The sequence below is a fragment of the Bufo gargarizans genome, chromosome 3 (genome assembly GCF_014858855.1).
Source record: "Bufo gargarizans isolate SCDJY-AF-19 chromosome 3, ASM1485885v1, whole genome shotgun sequence".
Lineage (NCBI taxonomy): Eukaryota > Metazoa > Chordata > Amphibia > Anura > Bufonidae > Bufo > Bufo gargarizans.
In genome coordinates this window covers 167,331,216-167,353,686 of record NC_058082.1, presented here as the reverse complement: position 1 = coordinate 167,353,686, position 22,471 = coordinate 167,331,216, and the positions used below count along the sequence as shown (strand labels likewise).

At 40.8% G+C, this 22,471-nt stretch overlaps 1 protein-coding gene across 1 annotated transcript in view; it reads right to left on the bottom strand.

The window, feature by feature from the left end:
- The window catches only part of HTR2A (5-hydroxytryptamine receptor 2A), a 63,644-nt gene that overhangs the window by 15,792 nt on the left and 25,381 nt on the right, over positions 1-22,471 (bottom strand). The window lies entirely within an intron of this gene.

Sequence of the window (22,471 nt, the reverse complement as noted above, 5' to 3'; positions counted from 1 at the left end):
GTGTTAGAGCTCATGAATTAGGCATTTCAGTTGGCACAGTTTCCAGTATCATTCATGATGTTTTGATGATGTCAAAGGTCAGTTCCCGATAGGTGCCACTAATGTTGAGACCTAAGCAAATAACTTGTTGCCAGCAATTTAGCCAAGAGAATTTAGATATGCTTAGAGAAAATCCAGGAGACTACTATTCTTTAATTATAATACAGGTGATGAAACATGGGTTCACCAGCATGATCCTGAGACCAAACAAGAGTCCATGCAATGGAAGCACAAGGGGTCACCAACTCCAAAGTTGTGTGCAGCAGTCAGCTAGAAAGATCTTGGGAACAGTTTTTTGGGATACAGAAGGTGTTTTATTCCTAGAATGAATGCCACAAAAGACAACAATTACTGGAGGCAATCAAAGAGAAACAACGCAGGAACTTGACAGCGGGTGTGTTGCTACTTCATGACAATGTGCCAGCTCACAAGTCTCGAAAATCACCCCTGGGAATGTGGCTTAATTAAGCTTAACCATCCACCCTACAGTCCAGACCTTGCTACCAGTGATTACTTTCTGTTTTGGATCCTGAAGAAATTTCTGTTTGGCCAACGATTTTCTGATGAAAATGCAGTCAAAGAGGCGGTTAAAAAGCCTCCTTCTATTCTGAGTGGATCCGATCACTGGAAGCGAAGTGGAAAAAGTGTGTTGAAGTCTTAGGGAAATACATTTAAAAGTAGTAAGTTCAATTTTCTCAGGTAATTTTTAATGCTGATGATTATGGCTTACAGCTAATGAAAACCCAAAAGTCAGTATCTCAGAAAATTAGAATATTGTGAAAAAGTTCAGTATTGTAAACTCATGGTGTCACTGTCGACTAATCTACACAAAACCCCAGTCTGGTTCAATAGTCTACACAATCATGGAGAAGCCACAAAAGGTCATTGATAAACAACCTGACTCTTCACAGAGTGCGTTATCTAAGCACATTAATGGAAAGTTGAGTGGAAGGACAAAGGTTGGTAGAAAAAAGTGCACAAGCAACAGGGATAACCGCAGCCTTGAAAGGATTGTCAAGAAAAGGCCATTCAAGGATTTGGGAAAGATTCTCAAGAAGTGGACTGCAGCTGGAGTCAGTGCTTCAAGAGTCACCACACACAGACATATCCAGGACATAGGCTACAATTGTCACATTCCTTGTGTCAAGACAAGTAAATTTTGCATTTCATTTGGAAATCAAGGTTCCAGAGTCTGGAGGAAGAGTGGAGAGGCACACAATCCAAGTTGCTTGAGGTACTGTGTGAAGTTTTCACAGTCAGTGATGGTTTGGGGAGCCATGTCATCTGCTGGTGTTGGTTCTCTGTGTTATATCAAGTCCAAAGTCAGCGCAGCCGTCTACCATGTAATTTTAGAGCACTTCATGCTTCTCTCTGCTGAAAAGCTCTATGGAGATGCTGATTTCATTTTCCAGCAGGACTTGGCACCTGCCCACACTGGCAAAAGTACCAATACCTGGTTTAATAACCATGGTATCACTGTGCTTGATTGACTAGCAAACTCACCTGACCTAAACTCCATAGATAATCTATGGGGTATTGTCAAGAGCGAAGATGAGAGACATCAGACCCAACAATGCAGACAAGCTGAAGGCCACTATCAAAGCAACCTGGGCCATAACACCTTGGCAGTGCCACAGGCTGATCGCCTCCATGCCGCACTGCATTTATGCAGTAATACATGAAAAAGCAGCCTCTACCAAGCATTGCGTGCATATACCGTACACCTCGCCCCAGTGGTCTCTGCCAAGTCTGCACCAAGGCATGACATTCATCACATGAGCAGCGCAGCTAATGACTGACCTCAGCTGTGATGCTTGCATGCATGATATATGACTGCTAAAGATAGTGACTGGCTGTTGCAGCAGGGCAATTTAACAGGTGAGTATTTAATGGTCCCTATAAATGTATACCATCTTGAACACTTATAACTTGATCAATTATATAAAGATTAAATACAAGATATGCCCAGAGTCTGAACGGATTGATTTATTATTGCACAGATTGATTTTTGCAGCTACCTTTGCATGGAGATGCCGCATGTAGGAAAAGATTGTCTTGGATAGTGCAAAGGACTAAAAAGAAAAAAATGTGTTCGCTCCCTGAAATCAATGTTCTCTGCACATACAGTTGCTGTTTGATCTTTCAGTTACATCACTATTAAGCCTCATTCACACGTCAGTGTTTTGATCTGTGATTTCCATCAGTGATTGTGAGCGAAAAACAGGATTGAAGCCTCCACAGACATAAGGTATAAGGGAGAGATCTGCACCTGTTCTGTATTTAGAGGCAAACCTGGTTTTGGCTCAAAATCACTGATGGAAATCACTGACTGAACACTCACTGTGTGAATAAGGCTTTACACAATCAGTGTCCATTCTAACCTGCACTAGGAGAATGTGAGCATTAAATCTGTGGAGCAAAGTTTCCCCAAATGAGCATAGATTATATTTATATAGTCACCTTTATGAGCTGGTGAAATTTAATAGTAAGGTTTCAGAACTGCAAGCCATTCCCCACTGATTGCATCTAACGACGTATATTTTGCTTATAAAAGGAGCTGTCTCATCAAAGACAAGCCTATTCAGAGAGAAGCTGTTCACCGCCTTTGGTCTGGCTCCTGGAAATCCTAGTAAACAGCTGATTCAAATGGACATTTCGCCTGTAGCGGCCACTGTAGGGGAAATGCAGTATTACAGCCAGGTCCAAAAATATTGTGACATTGACACAATTCTAAAATTTTTGGCTCTATACACCACCACAACGGATTTGAAATGAAACGAACAAGATGTGCTTTAACTGCAGACTGTCTGCTTTAATTTGAGGGTATTTACATCCAAATCAGGTGAACGGTGTAGGAATTACAACAGTTTGCATATGTGCCTCCCACTTGTTAAGGGACCAAAAGTATTGGGACAATTGGCTTCTCGGCTGTTCCATGGCCAGCTGTGTGTTATTCCCTCATTATCCCAATTACAATGAGCAGATAAAAGGTCCAGAGTTAATTTCAAGTATGCTATTTGCATTTGGAATCTGTTGCTGTCAACTCTCAAGATGAGACCAAAGAGCTGTCACCATCAGTGAACCAAGCAAACGAGAGATAGCAAAAACATTAGGCGTGACCAAAACAACTGTTTGGAACATTCTTAAAAAGAAGGAACGCACCGATGAGCTCAGCAACACCAACAGACCAGGAAGACCACGGAAAACAACTATGGTGGATGACCGAAGAATTCTTTACCTGGTGAAGAAAACACCCTTCACAACAGTTGGCCAGATCAAGAACACTCTCTAGGAGGTAGGTGTATGTGTGTCAAAGTCAACAATCAAGAGAAGACTTCACCAGAGTGAATACAGGGGGTTCACCACAAGATGTAAACCATTGGTGTGCCTCAAAAACAGGAAGGCCAGATTAGAGTTTGCAAAACGACATCTAAAAAAGCCTTTACAGATGAGACCAAGATCAACTTGTACCAGAGTGATAGGAAGAGAAGAGAATAGAGAAGGAAAGAAACTGCTCATGATCCTAAGCATACCACCTCCTCAGTGAAGCATGGTGGTGGTATTGTCATGGCGTGGGCATGTATGGCTGCCAATGGAACTGGTTCTCTTGTATTTATTAATTATGTGACTGCTGACAAAAGCAGCAGGATGAATTCTGGAGTGTTTCTGGCAATATTATCTGCTCATATTCGGCCAAATGCTTGAGAACTCATTGGACGGATCTTCACAGTGCAGATGGACAATGACCCAAAGCATACTGCAAAAGCAACCAAAGAGTTTTTTAAGGGAAAGAAGTGGAATGTTATGCAATGGCCAAGTCAGTCACCTGACCTGAATCCGATTGAGCATGCATTTCACTTGCTGAAGACAAAACTGATGGGAAAAATTGCAGTAGAGGCCTGGCAGAGCATCACCAGGGATGAAACCCAGGGTCTGGTGATGTCTATGCGCTCCATTCTTCAGACTGTAATTGAATGAAAAGGATTTGCAACCAAGTATTAAAAAGTGAAAGTTTGATTTATGATTATTATTCTGTCCTATTATTATTCTGTCCCACCCTTAACAAGTGGGAGGCAGATATGCAAACTGTTGTAATTCCTACACCGTTCACCTGATTTGGATGTAAATACCCTCAATTTTAAGCTGACAGTCTGCAGTTAAAGCACATCTTGTTAGTTTCATCTCAAGTCCGTTGTGGTGGTGTATAGAGCCAAAAATGCTAGAATTGTGTTGATCTCCCAATATTTATGGACCTGACTGTACATGACGGTTATTCAGAAAAATAGCTATCCATCCATACTTGCAGCAGGCGTCATGGCCGGCAGGTCTCTGCTGCTTCAAACAGCAGAGACCTGCCACGAATTACCGCGACCGACTATAATTCCGATCGCGGTAATTAAAGCCTTTAGATGCCGTGATCAAGTAAGATCACGGCATCTAAAGTGTCAAAAAAACCGGAAGCTCGCACTTCTGGGCATCTCTCTCCGGTGGCCAGTGAGGATGCCGGTAATTGGCTTCAATGCTCTCAGCCTCACTGAAGAGGCTGACGGTATTGAAGAACATTTTTTATTTTGGCCACCAGGTGGCAGGCCAACATAAGAAATAAGCAATTCCCAGTAATAAATACATTTAAAAAATCCATGATTGTTCAAAATATTTAAAAAAATGAATTTTTTTGGCTCATAAATGAGCTTTAAAATATTACAAAAAGTAGAAAAAATATATAAAAAAATATAAATGTTTATAATCCATTTAATAAAAAAATACATAAATAGCAAAAAAATATAAACATCATGGGTCTCACCGCAACCAACTGTACTAATTAAAATATAAATACAGGAAAAAAGGGTCAAAATGGCCAATTCGCAATTTTTTCATTGCTTCTCTTACCCCCCAAAATTTATAAAATGTGATCAAAAAGTCACATACACTCCAAAATAGTATCAATGAAAACTAGAGATTGTCCCACAAAAAATTTGCCCCCACACAGCTCAGTAGATATAACTATAAAAAAAAGTTATGGGGTCAGAATATGGTGATCGAAATAAATTTACATAAATGGCATTGATTATTTAGACATAAAAAACCTATACATATGGGGTATCGTTGTAATCGTACTGACCCAGAGAATGAATGGCATGGGTCAGTTTCACCACAAACGAAACGCCATGGGAACAAAACCTGTAAAATGGTGGAGGATTTGTGTTTTTTTCCAATTCCACACCATTTGGAATTTTTTTTTCTGCTTCTCACTACATTGTATGCCATCATTAAATTAAATTAGAAAGTACAATTTGTCCTGCAAAAAATAAGCCCTCATGCTGCTATGTGAACGGAAATAGAAAAAAAGCTATGGCTCAAGGAAGATAGGGATGAAAAATGAAAACGCCAAAACGAAAAAACCTCCGTTATGCTAAGGGTCAAAGATCTTATCTCCATTCTGTCCCCTAAATGAGGAACTTACATTAGAGGACTGTATAAATTACAATTCTCTAAAATAATATTATAATTTGAGTAGCTCCCAGGCTCTGGAGAATATACTGTAACAGGTTAAATAGTGTGAGCAGAGAACGACTACTGAAGGGGAAAGTAGTATTACATGGTGACCATTCATCACAGAGTGTAGGAGCTGGTGGTATAGAGCGGCTCTCCATTCTTGTTGAGGGGTGTCCTTGGCAGAAGACCTCTTCCCCCTTCTTCTCTGACATCCATATGCTCTAATAGGGTATTGCAGGCTAGACATAAGAAAACCTGCATTCCTTGCATCCTCTCTATAGATGAAACTTTGTTCTATAGCCATTGGGATCATTTCTGTGGCAGGTCCCATCAGCAGCTTTTAACAAAGGCTATGTGTGGTCTTCACCATATAACCAGAAAGAGGAATACTTCTTAGGTTTTAGGAACACCTTTTAGGATTCATGTTTGGCTTCTTACAGGGGGCTGAGGTTGAGTTTGCAAAATAATCCCGTGTAGCATTTTAAATTGGCCTTGGTTACATCAATAGGATCCACAGAAGTTTTGTCTTTTGACAATGTTTAATAACTGATAACTAGGATTATTGTCTGAGATTAATTTTAATACCAGGGTAAGTTATGATTCTATGGGTCATTTACTTGATGGGCTGTCCATTTAAGAACCAAAAATGGAAAATACAGGATGGGAAATACTTTTGCCTTTGTCAAAATGAAATATGCATTTAACACAAAACTATGGCCATTCAAATGTACCTTATGGAGAATCTTTTACTGGTAGTATCCCGTAAAGTACAGTAAAACCCTACTATGCTTTGCACTGCTGGAGTTTCAATCTGACCAAGGAGAACATCTACATGGAGTTTCTATATTCTCCCCTTGTTTGTGTGGGCTTCCTCCAGCTACTCAGGTTTCTTCCCACACTCCAAAGACATACTGATAGATTAATTTAAAATTTAGATTGTGAACCCCTTTGGGATATGTGTGCGCTATATAAATCAATAAAAAAACAAAAAAAAAATATTCCCCATAAGAAGGTATTCAAATTATATCACTCTTTATTGGCAGAAATAGCGGTCAAGAGGTCAATTATTTTAGCTGAGCAGATCATTTGAGATTTTCTCATTTGCATATTAATCATTGTTATAATTTGTGTTTTCTATCTCAGCGAAAACCTATTTAAGTAGTTAACCATTGAGGTGACAGATCAAGTTTGTTCTCTCCAGGAATCCTGTCTGTTGATATGTGTGTAACATAACTGTTACTCCTTCTTTCAACAAGATTTCACATTTCAAAGGCGATTACATAATGCACACAGCAGTGTTTAATCACATCTTCCACTCCAAGGTTTGTCAGTATGAGAAAATCCTGCAACAGTTCATGTGCTGTACAAGAGGCGGGTGTTTATTATTGCACGCCGCATGTATAAAGTATTGGTAATGTAAATCAGTTACATATTAGCTTACATACAGGAAAGAAAATAAACTGCTGCAGAAAAGGTAGTGATCAAAGAAAGTTATGACTATTAGAATCCATTAATTCATCTTTAACCAATTCAAATGGGATAAACAATTCACATAATGCAAAATGCCACAGGACGAATCTCTATGTAAATTTTTATGTAGTCTGTACTATTAGATTGGTTTGGAGGGGGCAACAGATTTAGTCCACGTTCATTGCAGTATTTTGCAACATTAGGCAGGCCGTCCCATTTATCATTTTCTACTCCTGTTTTAGACAGGGGGTGGATACGCCATCTTATAAAGGGGTATTAAGACCGGCATCTAAAATGCCAGTCTTAATAAATGTCTCCCATAGAGTTGCAAATCTTTCCATTAAACTTCTTGTTTACACTCCTGTGAATTTACTTCTTGTTCACACTTCAGTGAATCAGTGACGTGTGCTGTCCACGTTCTCCACTGAGAGCACAAGTACCCATTGAATTTTATGTGTTTGTTCACACATCAGTGGTCTTCTACTATGGGTCAGTGGAAGAATCATGAAGACATGCATTAATTTGGTCTGTGGACCAAACACACCCATGGAAGTCTAAGGGTCTGTGAAAAACCACTCTGTTCTCTGTGGTTTTTCACTGACTGTCAGGATTCGAACCCAGGGACTCCTGTGTCTCAGGCGGCAGCTCTTCCAACTAAGCTATTCTGGTTCCTGGACAGCTTGTGTGCTGAACTTATGCCTAGTTCCTGGCCAGAAGGGTGGAACTGGGTGTGGGTGGAAATTACAACTTTGGGGCATATTACTACTGTGGATAAGTGTGGGAGAAAATTACTATGTTCAGGCAGTGTGGGGCATATTACTACTGTCGGGGCCATGTAGGGAAAATTACAACTGAGGGGTAGTATGAGGGGAAATTACTATTGGGGAGGCATTGTAGGGGCATTTATATTACAGGGGCATATTAGAGGACATTATTTTTGGGGACACTATACAGGCATTATTACCTGGAACACAATCTAGGGTTTTATTATTATTACTGGGGGCACTCTAGGGGGGATTTATAATAGCTGTAGACACTATAGGGACATTATTTCTACTGGAGTTACAATTTTTTCAGCAGTATAGTACCTGGGGCATTAGGGAGCACAATGGGCACAGTATTGGGAGTGGCAGCAGGATGGGGAGGTTGATGGAAAATTTTAGAAATCTAACGTGTCTGTGTAACAAACGAAATGTGTCTGAAAGAATTTGTCATGGTGGTCTGGGTCAAATGGAGGAGAAGAGGAAAGAGAAGATCTACATGACAGAAGATGTCACTAGATGTAAGAGGTATGTGGTTCTGTATACTCCTATGTGTAGTGCTGGCTCATTACTGTGACCTGCATCTCATCTTCTACACGAGTCCTTTTTTTTAATTATAATTATATACATTTTAAATTTGGCTCCTAATTTTTTTTTGTCTGGAGCGCTGCTAACACGTCATCCTGCTGATAATTAGTGTATAATAATTGATACCAAGAATGTTAGGCTTGTGACTCTAGGTTAAGGCCTCATGCACACAATCATATCTTTGGTCCATGATCGCACATGCACGTTCCACAAATTATAGAATATGTCTTATTCTTGTCCATTTTTGTGTACAAGAATAGCCAATACAGTGTAGGACTGAGGAAAGTGCAAAATGCACACGGTCTATATATCCATATTTGGTGGATCGGCAGTTTGTGGACCGCAAAATACATACGGTCATGTGCCTGTAGCCTAAGAGAGACACCTTTTGATTTTGTAGCTGGTGGAGTAAACCAAAAAGATAAACTAATGAAAAATGTGTGACTTGTAGCACTGTACTTTTGAAAACTTTTGAATTATCAAAGTGACATATCAAAAGTTTTGAATGTGACGTCATATGGCCTAGGGAAAGTTGAGAGAAGGCTGTGGTGCTCTGTTACCGCTGCTGCCTTCTCAAGCAGCTCATTGTGTGGGTCCCGGGTGTCAGACCCCACCAATCAGATACCGATAGGTGACTTAAATAGGTCTTCAGTATTTAAAGGGAACCTGTCACCTCTACTATGCTACCCTCACTGAGCATTTCTAAATGTTCATTGTTTTACCCTAAACATATAAATTACACTTTTAATTTCATTTGCAGGCGAATTCAATAAGTATTATGCATTTTTGTACTTCCCACCTATTATGCAAATTAACATAAAAGAGTCATATCTTACTTGTGTGACCAGAGAAGAGTCATATTTTCAAGCTCTGACTCATCTCAGGTTAATTTGCATATGTATCAAATCGGTTTTTATACACAATAAAAGCACACAGAGCTATGGGGACTGGGTATTGCGGATGTGCCAGCGGCCATCTAGCAACCCATGTCCTCAGCTCTATACCCAAAATCCAGGTGACAGGTTCCCTTTAAGTCGCGGAAAACCCCTTTAAACTAATATTAGGCAGGTTCACACTCGGTGTTTCATGACTGTTGCTGTTGTGACAGTTGCTAGTATGTAGGTATTTTCCTATTTTACACATTTCTTATTTCTGTTGCAATTTTGTCTTTTTTACATCACAAAATGCTTTATGTGTAATGTTTTAAAATCCAGTAGTAACTGCATGTACAAACCATACTGTAGATACCCATATTTTAAACAATTCTCTATCTGTGATGGATATCGTAAGTGCCTGATGAAAATTTAAAACGGCTGCACAGGTAAAATAGGGATATAGTAACACGTAATTGGGGAAATAGGTCCTTTGGTTTGAGATACTTTTTATGTAGAGCTGCTATGAAGCAGAACAACAACGTTACTGCGGCTTAAATGCAGGTTACAGTGTCTGGGGAATGTGGAAAAAGCACTCATGTGCAAAGCTTCTCCATAGGACACAATGTTATTTTGAAAACCCTTTATACAAAGAGCTATAATCAGTCTTAACAGCTGTATTTCAGTAGGACTTGAATGAACTGCATGAATATCGATAAAAAAAAAACATTGCTTTTAAGCATCCGCCTTATAATTTTGCAGAAGCTTTGACTAAGATAAAAAAAATGTTAATATAGTCATAGGACATTAGGATCTATAGAGATACATGTTGTGTCTTTGCTTTTAATTTCAAAGAGGATGTCCAGTTTCCTATTGGGGCCCCATAGCAGCTGCTCTGACTGTTACCCTGGAAATTAGGTTATCAATATCATGAAATTGGACTGGACTACCCATTTTATAAAAAATAAAAAAAAAGCCTCAGTTTTTTTTAATAGTGCTTTTTAATAGCAATTTGCAATTGTGTTTTTTGTTGCCCATTGCCAACCTCATATTATCATGAAATATCACGCGGTTAAAAAGTAAACAGATTTCCAGACTCATTGATTAATATAGTTTAAAGAGAACCTTTCACCATGAAAATGCAAATGAATCAGCAGGAGCTGAGCAGATTGATATATAGTTTTATGGGGAAAGATTCAGCAAAACTTGATCTTATTACTTTAATTTCCTGCTCATTCTGGGCTTTGATGTCAAGGAGGCGGTCTTATCAGTGATTTACAGTCTTCCCTCTATGACTGTGTGTACAGAGATAGCTGCCAGTCACTGATAGGACTGTCTCCTGGACTTCAAAGCCCAGAACGAGCAGAGATATAAATGAATGAAATACAAGTTATACTGAATCTTTTCCCATAAAACTATATATCGTCTGCTGTGCTCCTCCTGCTCTATAACATGCTACCTGCAGCTCAGACACCATGTTCACCATGACAGGGTCCCTTTAATGCCCTGATTTATCATGCCTTCACTCCAGAATTCTTGCTTGAAAAAGTCACAAAATGGGGCTTTTGTGTCTTTTTGGGCTCACTTGTGCAAAAGTTTAGCATTTTTATACCACTCACTCCAGTTTTGAAACATGGGTGGGAAAGTGGGCTTGTTTAGCTACGTTAATGAGTTTCACTTCAGATTTATCACTAAAACTTTTTTAAGTTGCATTCTCACTCCAGTAGTGGAGGGTGGATTAGGAAAACTGGAGTAGCTTTTCTAGACAAAAGTGTTAAGTTTAAGGATGAGACAAATTTATCAAGTCACATATGACATTAGATAAATGTGGAGTATAGTACCCCAAAACAGACTGCAGCAAATCTGACTTTAAATATTACCCTCATGATAAATTCCCCCCATAGTTCCTAAATATACCCTGGTAAACATCACTGTAATGTACAAGATTTACCTATTCAGCACTTTTTGATTTAACAGTGTTTGAAGATATAGCATCTTTTCTCACTTGTGTCTAACTCTGTACAAGATATAATCTAAGCATTAACAGGATCTCTCTTCTCACAGGTCGTCACTGTGATCTTTCTTTGATACAAGGTTTACACAACTTGACAAGGGGATCAGGGAGTCATAAAAAGTATATGTACAGTCAGGCTCGGACTGGCCCACAGGGGTACAGGGGAATCCCCCGGTGGGCCCCTGAGCAAAGTGGGCCCCTAGTCTCCCACCCCCTGCACAAGTGGCACATAACACAGAAGACTTACTGCACTACATATATATTCTATGTACAGCACCTCAACCAGCCTATGTTCATATAAAAAACTTGTTAGATTATTTATTATATTTGAATGTATCTGTACGGTGGGCCTCCAAAATATATTTTACTGGTGGGCCCTAGGTACCCCAGTCCGACACTGTGTACAGTATATGTGGGACAGAGTGGAGTGAAGGAAGACCAGCACGCCAGGATAACAACTTGGGGAATAACCATGTAATTCAAAAGATGGGGGTACATCCAAAAAAATATAAAAAAGGAAGAGTGCTGGCTCACGGTATATAATGCACAATGTAACAGAGAGGAAGAAAAAGAATACCGAGCCAGGAGCCGCACATCTTAAATATAACAAATGTATTCAAGGACACAGACACAACACAAGATGAGTTAAAATCGTTGTATACAACAAGTCAAGGTCATGTGAACCAAATATCGGCACATGCCCATCTGACTCACCACAAATTCATAAACAGACCCCCACATCCATGAGCATGTAACATTATAAAGTGCATGTAATCCATCAACAATAAATAAAGCTCAAATACTTATCATAAAAATGGCATGATGGGGGGGCGTGCGTGGTGGTCAGAAGAAAAGCCCAACGCGTATCGCCAGACTTGCTGGCTTCCTCAGGAGTGCCTAGTCCTTGGTAGCCCATAGTCAAATATATATATACTACATAATCAAGTGGTAATGATTTTTACCTGCGTGCTGTTCCCCAGATGAGAGGAAGGGGGCGGTGACTACCTCATTAATATGGAGGGACAGGAGGGAGTGAGAAATAGCTTCACAAAATATACATATGTGGCAAAAAAAAAAAAAGAATGAGTGAGGAGGCGGTGATTGCCTCATTAACATGAGGAGACAGGAAGAAGCGAAGGATAGCCTCACAAAGTATACATGTGTAGCGAATAAGAAAAAGCGAACGGCGTCCGGCTATGCCGTCCGCGCATGCGCCCACCCGAGCCGGCGCGTGCTGCGTTCCAAAAGCCGGATATAGCAGCACGCGCAGGCCTGTAGGCACCCACTGCGTGTCAGCAGCCGGAAGCGCCATGACGCGCATGGACCACAGGGTATGCCGCGGCGAGGGATGCTGCGGATACGCACAGAGCAACAGAAAGAGAAACAGAACGGGAAATGTACACAAGATACCGCAATGTTTATAGATCTAGATTAAGTAGATAGAGAATCAAAAAATCAATAATGGAAAATACAAGCAGTATACAGAAGCCAACAATACAAAGTAACAAAAAATAAATCAAAGGAAAAGGGGACAAAAGTAAAAACAAAACACAATAGTGAAATAGACTAATAAAAGTGATAAAAAATAGTGATAATGCTCTATGCGAATAGTACCATAGGGTGTACCTATTCAATTCATCATGACACATTTATTTATTTTGTTATATTATTAGTGCACAAAAGTATAACATCCAAACTTTAAGTAAAACCTATATGAAATATCTATAGTCATGTGCAGAATTAACCTGTCAGAAAGGACTTGAGGTGTTGATTCAGCTGCATGATTTAACACCTAGAAGTGTATAAATGAACACAAGAGCCTCATTTTTATTCCTTTTTACCCCAAACCTTTACTTAATTTATACTGTATACCCATTTATGTTCAATATTGAATTTCTCACTCAGATATTTATATCAAAATATTTTTTTGTTTGTTTTGTATTTATAATTTTTTTGCTTTTTATATTTTCTATATTTTCTATATTTTTTTATGAATTTTTAAAAGATTTTTAATGATTATTATCCCCTCCCTATACAGTTTTTTTTAAAATATATGTATTTTTATATTTTTCATATTATTTTATTATTGTTATTATTATTAAAGTATTTATTCTATTATATAAGTATAATTTCTAATACAATTCTCCATTAATTTTCTTTCATGATATTTATTATAATTTATTGTAATTTTTAAATATTCAAACTATTCTTATAGAAATGTTATAATTTCATTTTATGGATATAGAAATATATTTTGTGATTATTAGGTATATCTAATCTTCTATATTTGGAAAAAAAAAAGGGGAAAGAAAGAAAAAAAGAAAAAAGAACAAAGAACTAGAAAGTTAAGTACAAGAGAGAATAATGTTCCGTGCTATAATCCACAGCACCCCACGCCAAGGCCACAGGGTCAAAATATTCTTCAAACAAGTAGCATTGTAGGAAGATACGGCATCCAATGAATATATACAGCAGATTGACATGAGGCATGCCAGAGGGGTCAGTAATCACATGTCCAAACAGACAAAGGTCAAGGAGAGTCCAGACACATGTCCAAATATGCAAAAATCAAGAGAAATCCTCTTCGAAGGTGGTCCAGTGAAGTTCTATTCGATGAACAGTGATCGGATGGTTTCCGAACCACAGTTGGGGAATAACTGTGTCACTGACATGACAGACTGTTATGTGGCAGTCTTTGCCCACCGGCTCCGCTGTCCTGTGTCCCCACAGCTCAATCGCACTGGCTTTCCCCTTCTCCTACCCAGTGGGTTTGACTGCTGGAGAATCACCACTGGCATCCCTTTCCTCCACACAGGCTTCTGCTTGCTTCTGCTATGCCTGTAGTCTGCCAGTTTCCTGAAAAGTTGTAGTGTTTTTCTACATTTGTCTGCCCATGTACCGATGTCTGCCTGTTTTCCAGATTTGCTGCCTGATCTCCATTCTGACCCTGAGCTGTCCACTGACCTCTGACTGTTTATTGGATCACATAAACGCTGCCTGTCCCGACCGTGGCTGATCCCTGACTGCGGTTTTGTCTGATCCCTCTGTGTTCTGCACCCAGACTTGACCCCTGTGGGTCTGCAGTCAGTTGGACAGAGACTAGTCCAAAAGGTACGGTAGTAGAATGGTGATTCCTCTGCAGTGGAGTCCAGATCCCTTTATATGGATTAAAGGGGGTAGACCAGGGGTTCATCTAGACAACACCCATAGGAGTAGCCCCAAATCTTTTCAGCGGCATAGCAGTTCAACATCCACCTTGTAACACAGTCACAGCCCCATAGACCACTATTAATATCATAGTGTACCAATGAAAAACAAAAAAGGGTGCAATGCATTTACTGTTCCGAATCTAGTCACGTGGGATGATTGTGTGATGACTCCTGTTTGCCAATATGCCAGTTATTGCCACTCATCACAGACTGAGAGAGACAGAATCCTTAAACTGAAAGGTATTGGGTTTATCACTCTGGCAGATCACTACGTGACTACGCCAAGATGTCAGCACTGTTCAATGTGTCCTATGGTTGGGAGAACAACAACAAACTGGAATGACAGCAAGAGGTACACAGAGGTGAACCTCTGCACGGATAAATCATCTAATTAGAAGAGTGGCGCATACTGATCCATTCTGTACTGCAAGTGAAATTGGACGTCACATCTCAAGCCTAATGCAGCCAACGTGTCTACACAAACCATCATAAGGCATTTGTACAACATTGGGCTGTGTGACACACTGGTCCTACTCCTTGGATTATGGGGGTAGCATAATGTATTGTAGCCGGATCTCTCTAATCTTCATTTCTGGTACACTATCAGCTTGGTTTTACGTTAATTTAGCTGTGGAACTAGTGGAATGGCCATTTCTGCCATTTCTCCAATGTGTCCCAGGAGGACAATATGTGTGGGTGTGCAAGGTATACAAGATTATCAACTCACCATATTACTAAAGTGCTGCCTGTTACTGCCTAGAAAAGATACATTCCTTTAGATCTTTTTGGAAACTCGTTAAGTGTGATGAATAAAATTTTAATGCTCTGGATATATTTTGATGATCAAAGAAAAAGGCAGTGATGATGTTTCTAAGATTAAAATCTCCCATAAGTGTTCTGAAGATCGTTATGTACTTACCGCATGAATGAAGGCAAAACAAAATGAAAATAGTACTTTTCTAATAAACTTTTTGACCATTTTTTCTAGTCCTATGTATGCAGTAACTTATTTATATTTTGACCATGTTATCAATGCATAAAAAGACTAATAGGGGTTTTGAAGCATTTTAATGTTGATTAGGATTGGCCATCAGTATTGGATTGGAAGGAGTTCCCACTGATCAGCTGTTTTAAAGAGGACCTGTCCCCACAAAATGCAATGCAATATGCAGGCAACATGTTACAGAGCAGGAAAAGCTGAGCAGATTGATATATATTTTTGTGGGGAAAAATTCTGTAAAACTTGTAATTTCTACATTTACATCTTTGCTTTTTGTAACTTAAGACCACCCCCATGAACAGCCGTCAATACATGGGGGAAGTGTTATCAGTGACTGATTCTCTGTATAAGTTTGTATCCATAGATAGCGGTCAGTCACTGATAACATCTAATGTCTGTGAGGCTGTGGTCATAGGTGTAAAAGTGTTTCTATACAGGCAAGATCCCAGGTACCTTCACCTGCACTATGTGAAATGTGGCCTAATTGATTATATGTACCAAATGTCCTACTGGGAGTCTCTATGTTGATTAAACCGGTCAAAGGCTTAGAACAAGAATGAACTGTCATCACCAAACAATAAAAGAAGAAAGGAAAGATCTGTCGGTACCGAAACTCTTTTGTAGCCATGACCACAACGTCACATACATGAAAGTAATTTCAAATCAAAGAAGGACAGGATAGTCTGAAAGTATAAACTCACCACAACCTTTGACACACTCAGATCAGGATTTAAGGTGTTACATGGATTTATGTCCTTCTACATTTGTTAAAGCGGTTTTCCAAGATTTTTATACTGATGACCTACCCTCAGGATAGGTCATCAGTATCTGATCGGTGGCTGCGGCCTTCTCTCTGCTTTTCCTAGGCCTAGTGATGACTTGTTCATGGAGCAGCTCAGCCCCATTCAAGTGAAGGAGGCGGAGCGCGATACCAAGCACACCCGTTATACAATGTACAGCGCTGAGCTTGTTAAGCTGCGAGAAGGCAGCAGCACTCACAGGAGCACCAGTGCCTTCTCAAGACAGCTTATCGGTGGGGGGTCCCGGGGGTCCCAATCAGATACAGAGGATAGGTCATCAGTAAAAAAAATCTTAGAAAACCCTATTGAGGAATTCATCCCTCTGATCTCCTGGGTTCATCAAATTCATGGACTGGATATATATCAGCAAAATAAAGCTTTCACACTCCTTATCTGTAACTACTGGAACAATTTACTGCTAAAAATGTTTGTTTCCTCCTCCACTCATATTGATTTAACATCACTGGTCTCCTCTACCTCACTATTTCTATATACTGTTGTGTATAAATATGGGAATCTTTTAAATACTGTATAATGCCTGAGGAAGAGACCTGAGTTGTCTCAAAAGCTCGCAGTTTGTCATCATCGTTTCAATACGCCTGTTGTCTGGCGTGAAAAAGTCTCAAACTGCATGTTTGTGTACTCTGCCGGTTTATGATAAATCTGCCCCATGGTCTGAACAGTGTATGGCAACGATGTTGGGAAAAAGAGGATTGGGCTTGTTGAATTTCAACTCAGTCCGTTACTGTCAGTTGAGGTAAGCCACTGCCAGAGGTGAGGTGTCTAGCAGTGGCTAATTCCCTTTCCACACTTGAAACTGGTGCTCAAGGTAGACTTTCACTTTAAGACTGTTTACAAGAATCCATTTTTGTACTCTACGTACAGCTACATGGCAGACATTTTTAGAAATACAGCAAAGAGCAGATAACACTAGGCGTACCCTAGTTTTTGATGTGGACTTCAAGCCATATGAAAACACCAAGACGTGTGAAGGCAAAAGAGAGATGTCTATCAATTTCAACCAAGGGATGGAAGGCAATGTGGCTGAAGGTAAACGGAGTGAAAAAACAGAATTCTGCACATTTACATAAGCCTTAATGTTATCTTGTTCTAAGATATCATTGAATCTTTATTTTGAAGCCATAAACCGTTTCTGCTGTGAACAGATCCTGAAATGACTATTCCACAGATGTACAATTCTTATGGTGAAGAAACCTGGTCGCCTCTTGTAATTTAGCCCGGTGTTCTTCAGATTGAGGGAGCACTCATTGGGGACCATTTACTAAGCATGTTGCACCAGAATTATGGAGTAAAATGTGGAAAAAGAATGGCATTTTAATTTGTGCCAAATATATCAACTGTTTTCTCCAGAATTTTCACCAAAAAGAATGCATCACGCCAGAAATGAGCCATAAATGTCAAAGTAGGCGGCGCTATCAAATTGGCGCATATTACGCATCATTTATCATCCTCTTATAGGCAGAAATGGTGGACAAATAAGCCAGCTTATGTGGTGGTATTTTGTGTAAAAAGTTGCATTTATGGCAGAAAAATTTGACTTTTTGTCAAAAAGTTGCATCGATGAAAAAAAAAAAAACAAGTGATAGGTAAATATTAAAACAGGATACATTTATTTTTATCTAATATAAATGAGCTAAACAGCAGGGTTCTGTCAGTAAATTGACATTCAACAAAAACAAAACAATAACAAAAATGTCCCCAGTCGGAGACAAAAGATGCAAAGGAAATGTTGGAAATATGCTTGAAAAGTCGCAAATATTTTTCAAACGTTGCAAGTGTGGTCTAGCAGGGTTGGCTGAAATGGCGCATTTCTGTTTAAAAAAGTAGCATTATCGTGCTATTGGCGTTAAAATGTTGGAAATCAAGAGAAATAGGCAAGTAATCCAGTTTATTTTAAAAAGTCACATTTTAAAAGTCTTCCAAGAGTCTTTTGATATATGGGGTAAACCAAATCACCACTTTTGTTTTGTAATGTTTGTATATTTTTTTTGCGCAAATAATGTTATTATTGATAAATGTCCCCCACTGTCTTTTGAGGGGATTTTACACGGAACAGCTTTTCACCTTACTTTTGTACTGCCTATTTATATATCTATGTAAAATAATTATGCCCCCCTTAGAGACTCTTGTCAAGACTAAATAAATGTAATTCTTTTAAATAATCTTTCTTTGTGGTTTTTTGTGGAACATGTGTAGATCATGCAGTACAAAATGGGAGAGATTTGTCAAAACTGGCAAAAGGAAAACGGACTTAGTTGCCTATAGCAACCAATCAGCATTCATCTTTCATTTTCCAAAGCAGCTCTAAAATATGAAAGGTGGAATACGATTGGTTGCAATAGGCAATTAAGCCAGTTTTTAGTTACACCATTTTACATAAATCTCCTTTAATATATCACCATTCTCCTCTCTCAGATGAAAAATAATAGTTTCTCTCAACAGGGACTTTTCAATGCAGAAAAATGTTGTAGCAACTTGAAATGTCAAGGAAAATCCCAGCAAACTGCATCCCTATGGCTTAGAAAACATCTTTTGCTCTTTTCTATCATGTTTGAAGGTAGCGAGGGACAGTATAATGTTTATGTCCTTTGTTGTAGGGTTTTTACTTTTATATACTTTTCAAGTTGACTTTGTCTAATAGCATTCTCCCATTCTACTAATATCTTATAAAAAATATTGAGGAGTATCAATCTCTTTACAATGAGCAGAGCTTCTGAGCAGTGTTTCCGTGTAACATTTAAAGGGGTCAGTGGCGTACCGCCAATATAGGTGAACCACACCGTTGCTATGGGGCCCGCAGCACAGGGGGGGCCCGAGCGCACGGGAGGCCCTTCCTCCTCCTTTTTCTTTTTTTTTTTAGACAGTACACAGACTTGTGGCGCAGGCGCAGCTCGCCCGCGGCACTTGCCTTTGATCGGCGGCACCTGCCTGAACTTGATTCATCCGGCTGGGCTGCGGGCGTGTTTTAGTTCACACTCGCCAATCAGTGCAAATCAGCACAAAGAGGCAGCTGCTGATTGGCCAGTCTATTGCAGGCAGCAGGAGCGGGCACAGCTCATACATACAGAGTGCGTGAGCGCGGCAAGTAGGCGACACACACGGCACCCTGCTGCACTCATTCCTCCTCGTCGCCCGTTATGCTTAAAAAGTAATCTGCCACTGCCCTGCCGTGCTGAGTCCCGGTGACAGCAAGTGCAGTGGCACTAGTGAATGCAGCCCAGACTGAAGGACTGCCCGCTCCTGACTAGCCACGGACAGTGGTCTGTTGATTGATTGATTGGTTGGTGGTTGTGTTGTGTATGGGAAGGGATAATGCAGCATTGCCAGCAAGAGAACTCCTAGGGAGGGAGGGGAGGGGGGCTCATAGAGAACAGTCTTCTTTCCTTCTACTCTGTCCTCTATGAGCCTCCCCCCGAGTCCTCTATGAGTCCCCCCAACCCCTAATGCCCCCCAAAATGCCCAGGGCGGTGGAGTAGTTGGAGGAAAGCACACTGTCCTCTATGAGCCCCCCGACCCCTAATGCCGCCCAAAATGCCCAGGTGGGAGAGGAGTAGGAGGAAAGCATTTGGGGGGCATTAGGGCTTGAAGGGGCTCATAGAGGCTCATAGTGGACTCCGGGGGGGGGGGGGGGGGAAGCTCATAGAGGACAGTGTGCTTTCCTCCTACTCCCCCCTGGGCATTTGGGGGGAGCATTAGGGGTTGGATAACCCCTCTAACTCCTTGCTGCTGATGCTAAATGTGCACATGGCCACCAATCATATTCCCCCAAGCCACCCATCCCCCAACACATCAGTCACCTTTGGGGGGGGGCATATGATTGGTGACTATGTGCACACTCAGCATCAGCAGCAAAGAGTTAAAGGGGTTTGGGGTAAGAGAAGTGATGACAAAATGGTGCTGGTAGCAAAGGGGTTAAGATGTGGGGGATGGCCTACGTATGGCTTTAGCACAGTGGACACTGGAAGGAGGTGCGATGTGTATGCGGGCTCCTGCCCTGCACTCGTTCAGCTGTGATCGCATATATATCGCGCCCTGTGCCCACTGTCCTGTGCCCACTCTGCTAAAACCTGACATAGCCCATCTATGCCCGGCTTTACCAAAGCAGACAGGCAGGAGCAGTGATGTGTGATGTGATCATATTTATTGTATGCATGTGTGTGTATGTCCCTGTGTCTCTGTTTGTGTCACCATCACCATGCCCACAGTGTTCCTATGTCTTGACGCAGCTGCATCAGGAGGTTCTGTGCGGGGCAAGAGAAAGAAGAAGAAAGAGGAGGCAGCACCGCCAGCATGGAGTCCGTGGGAGAGACACAGGGAGGGACACTAAGGATACAGGTAACACTACCACATGATCTACACTAGTGTTATCTGTGGTTTTACATAGGACTGCAGGTAACACTACCACATCAGCACTAGTGCTATCTGTGGTTTTTACATAGGACTGCAGGTAACACTATCACATTATCAGCACTAGTGTTATCTGTGGTTTTACATAGGACTGCAGGTAACACTACTACATTTTCAGTAATCAGAGAGCCATCACTGTTAGGTGGCCCAATTCAGATTGTTGCTATGGGGCCCAGTGATTTCTATGTACACCCCTGAAAGGGGTTAGCTCATTAATTATGAACATCAGACATGAAAATCTCTTTCTAACAAATTTAGAGCCAGCCCTGTACCTCCTATTGCTATGCAAAATTTATTTCAAGCTGTTAGCTCGGGGGGAAAGGAGGGGTCCTTTCTCAAGTGGTGTGTGTAACAGCGGCTGCTCTGTGCCACTGTTCCCCTGCTTACCGCCACGTCCCGGGTGCCGTGTTCAGCTGTGATCTGCCAGCGTTTCCTTTCAGCCCTGGCCACAGCATACTTGCTGCTTGTTTCCTGCAGCATTTCCTTAGGGTCGGCGCTTGTCACTTCCTGTGTTTTATGGGTTGGATCATGTGACCTCACCAACGAATCCTAGCCATCCTGCACATATATAAGTGGCTCAGCCCCCTTCCCAGATGCCTCAGTGTCAAGGTCCTTGTGTCCTGCTAAGGTTGCTGATATCCGCCTGTGTTCCTGACTCGTACTTGTGTTCCTGGACTCTTCTACCTGTTTGATACCTGCCTGCTTGCTTTGACTCTCCTGTTGCCAACCCGTATTGCCTGACCTGTACCTGTGCCGCCTGCCCTGACCTATTGCATGTCTGATTTCACCTCTGCCTCATCCTTCGGTCCTGCACTGTTGCTCCTGGTAACGACTCAGCCTACTGACAACGCCTGTACCTCTGGTACCTTTCTCAGGTACCTCCTGGTCTGCCTGGACCAGCTGCCTCGTGTGGCTATCCTCCTCAAGAGGTAGTGACCTAGTGTTCCCCTCAGGAAAGTCTATCCCCACCATCAGGGGTACTGTAAGGATCGAGGGGTTCACTTAGACAACGCCCTTAGAGGAGGTAGGACACGTGGCACAGTTGGTTCACACCTCGTGACAGTGTGCACTTTCTGCTGCAACTCTTTCCAAGTATCCGTCAAAGCTTCTAACAGTAGATACAGCTGGTGGCAGCTGAAGGATGGAACTGAGCATGTGCGACCACCTCAACTGAGCATATGCGACCACCTCGGAGATAAAACTGAGGTGAACAAAGAAATAAGGTAAAGAAAAAATAGCAGGTGGTGCTATAGAGGTACAGAGATACATTTAGAGATGCCAATTTTTTTTTATTACATGCAGTTATAAAATTATTCACATCCAGGTGCTGGTTTGAAAAATGTAGAATATGTTTTGTGGGACAACCCTTTTAATGAGGTGCATTTTTCTGGCATTTCATAGAATCGCTTCTAACTAGGTATATTCTTTATGCTGCATACAAACACCCCTAATTTAACACTGTTATTCACTTTATCTAGGCCATTAAATGTTTTTTTGGGGGGATTAAAGTTATACTGATTGAACATTTCTGTGTACACAAACATAACATTTTGCCCTAAATTTTTGTAGACTCAGTGATGGCAGTTACTAATGAATCACTGCTTTACTATTACAAGTAGAATGGCTAGTTCAGTTCTACATTTCTTTATGGCGCAATAAAGCCGAAGTATTAAGAATGTTAATAAAAAGAAGTGCTCTACAACTGGCAATTTGTCAGCTTTCGGTATCTGTTAGGTGGTTGTTATTCTGTCACAGTTTATCTTTATAATTAGCTTCCTACGCCTGAAATATTGA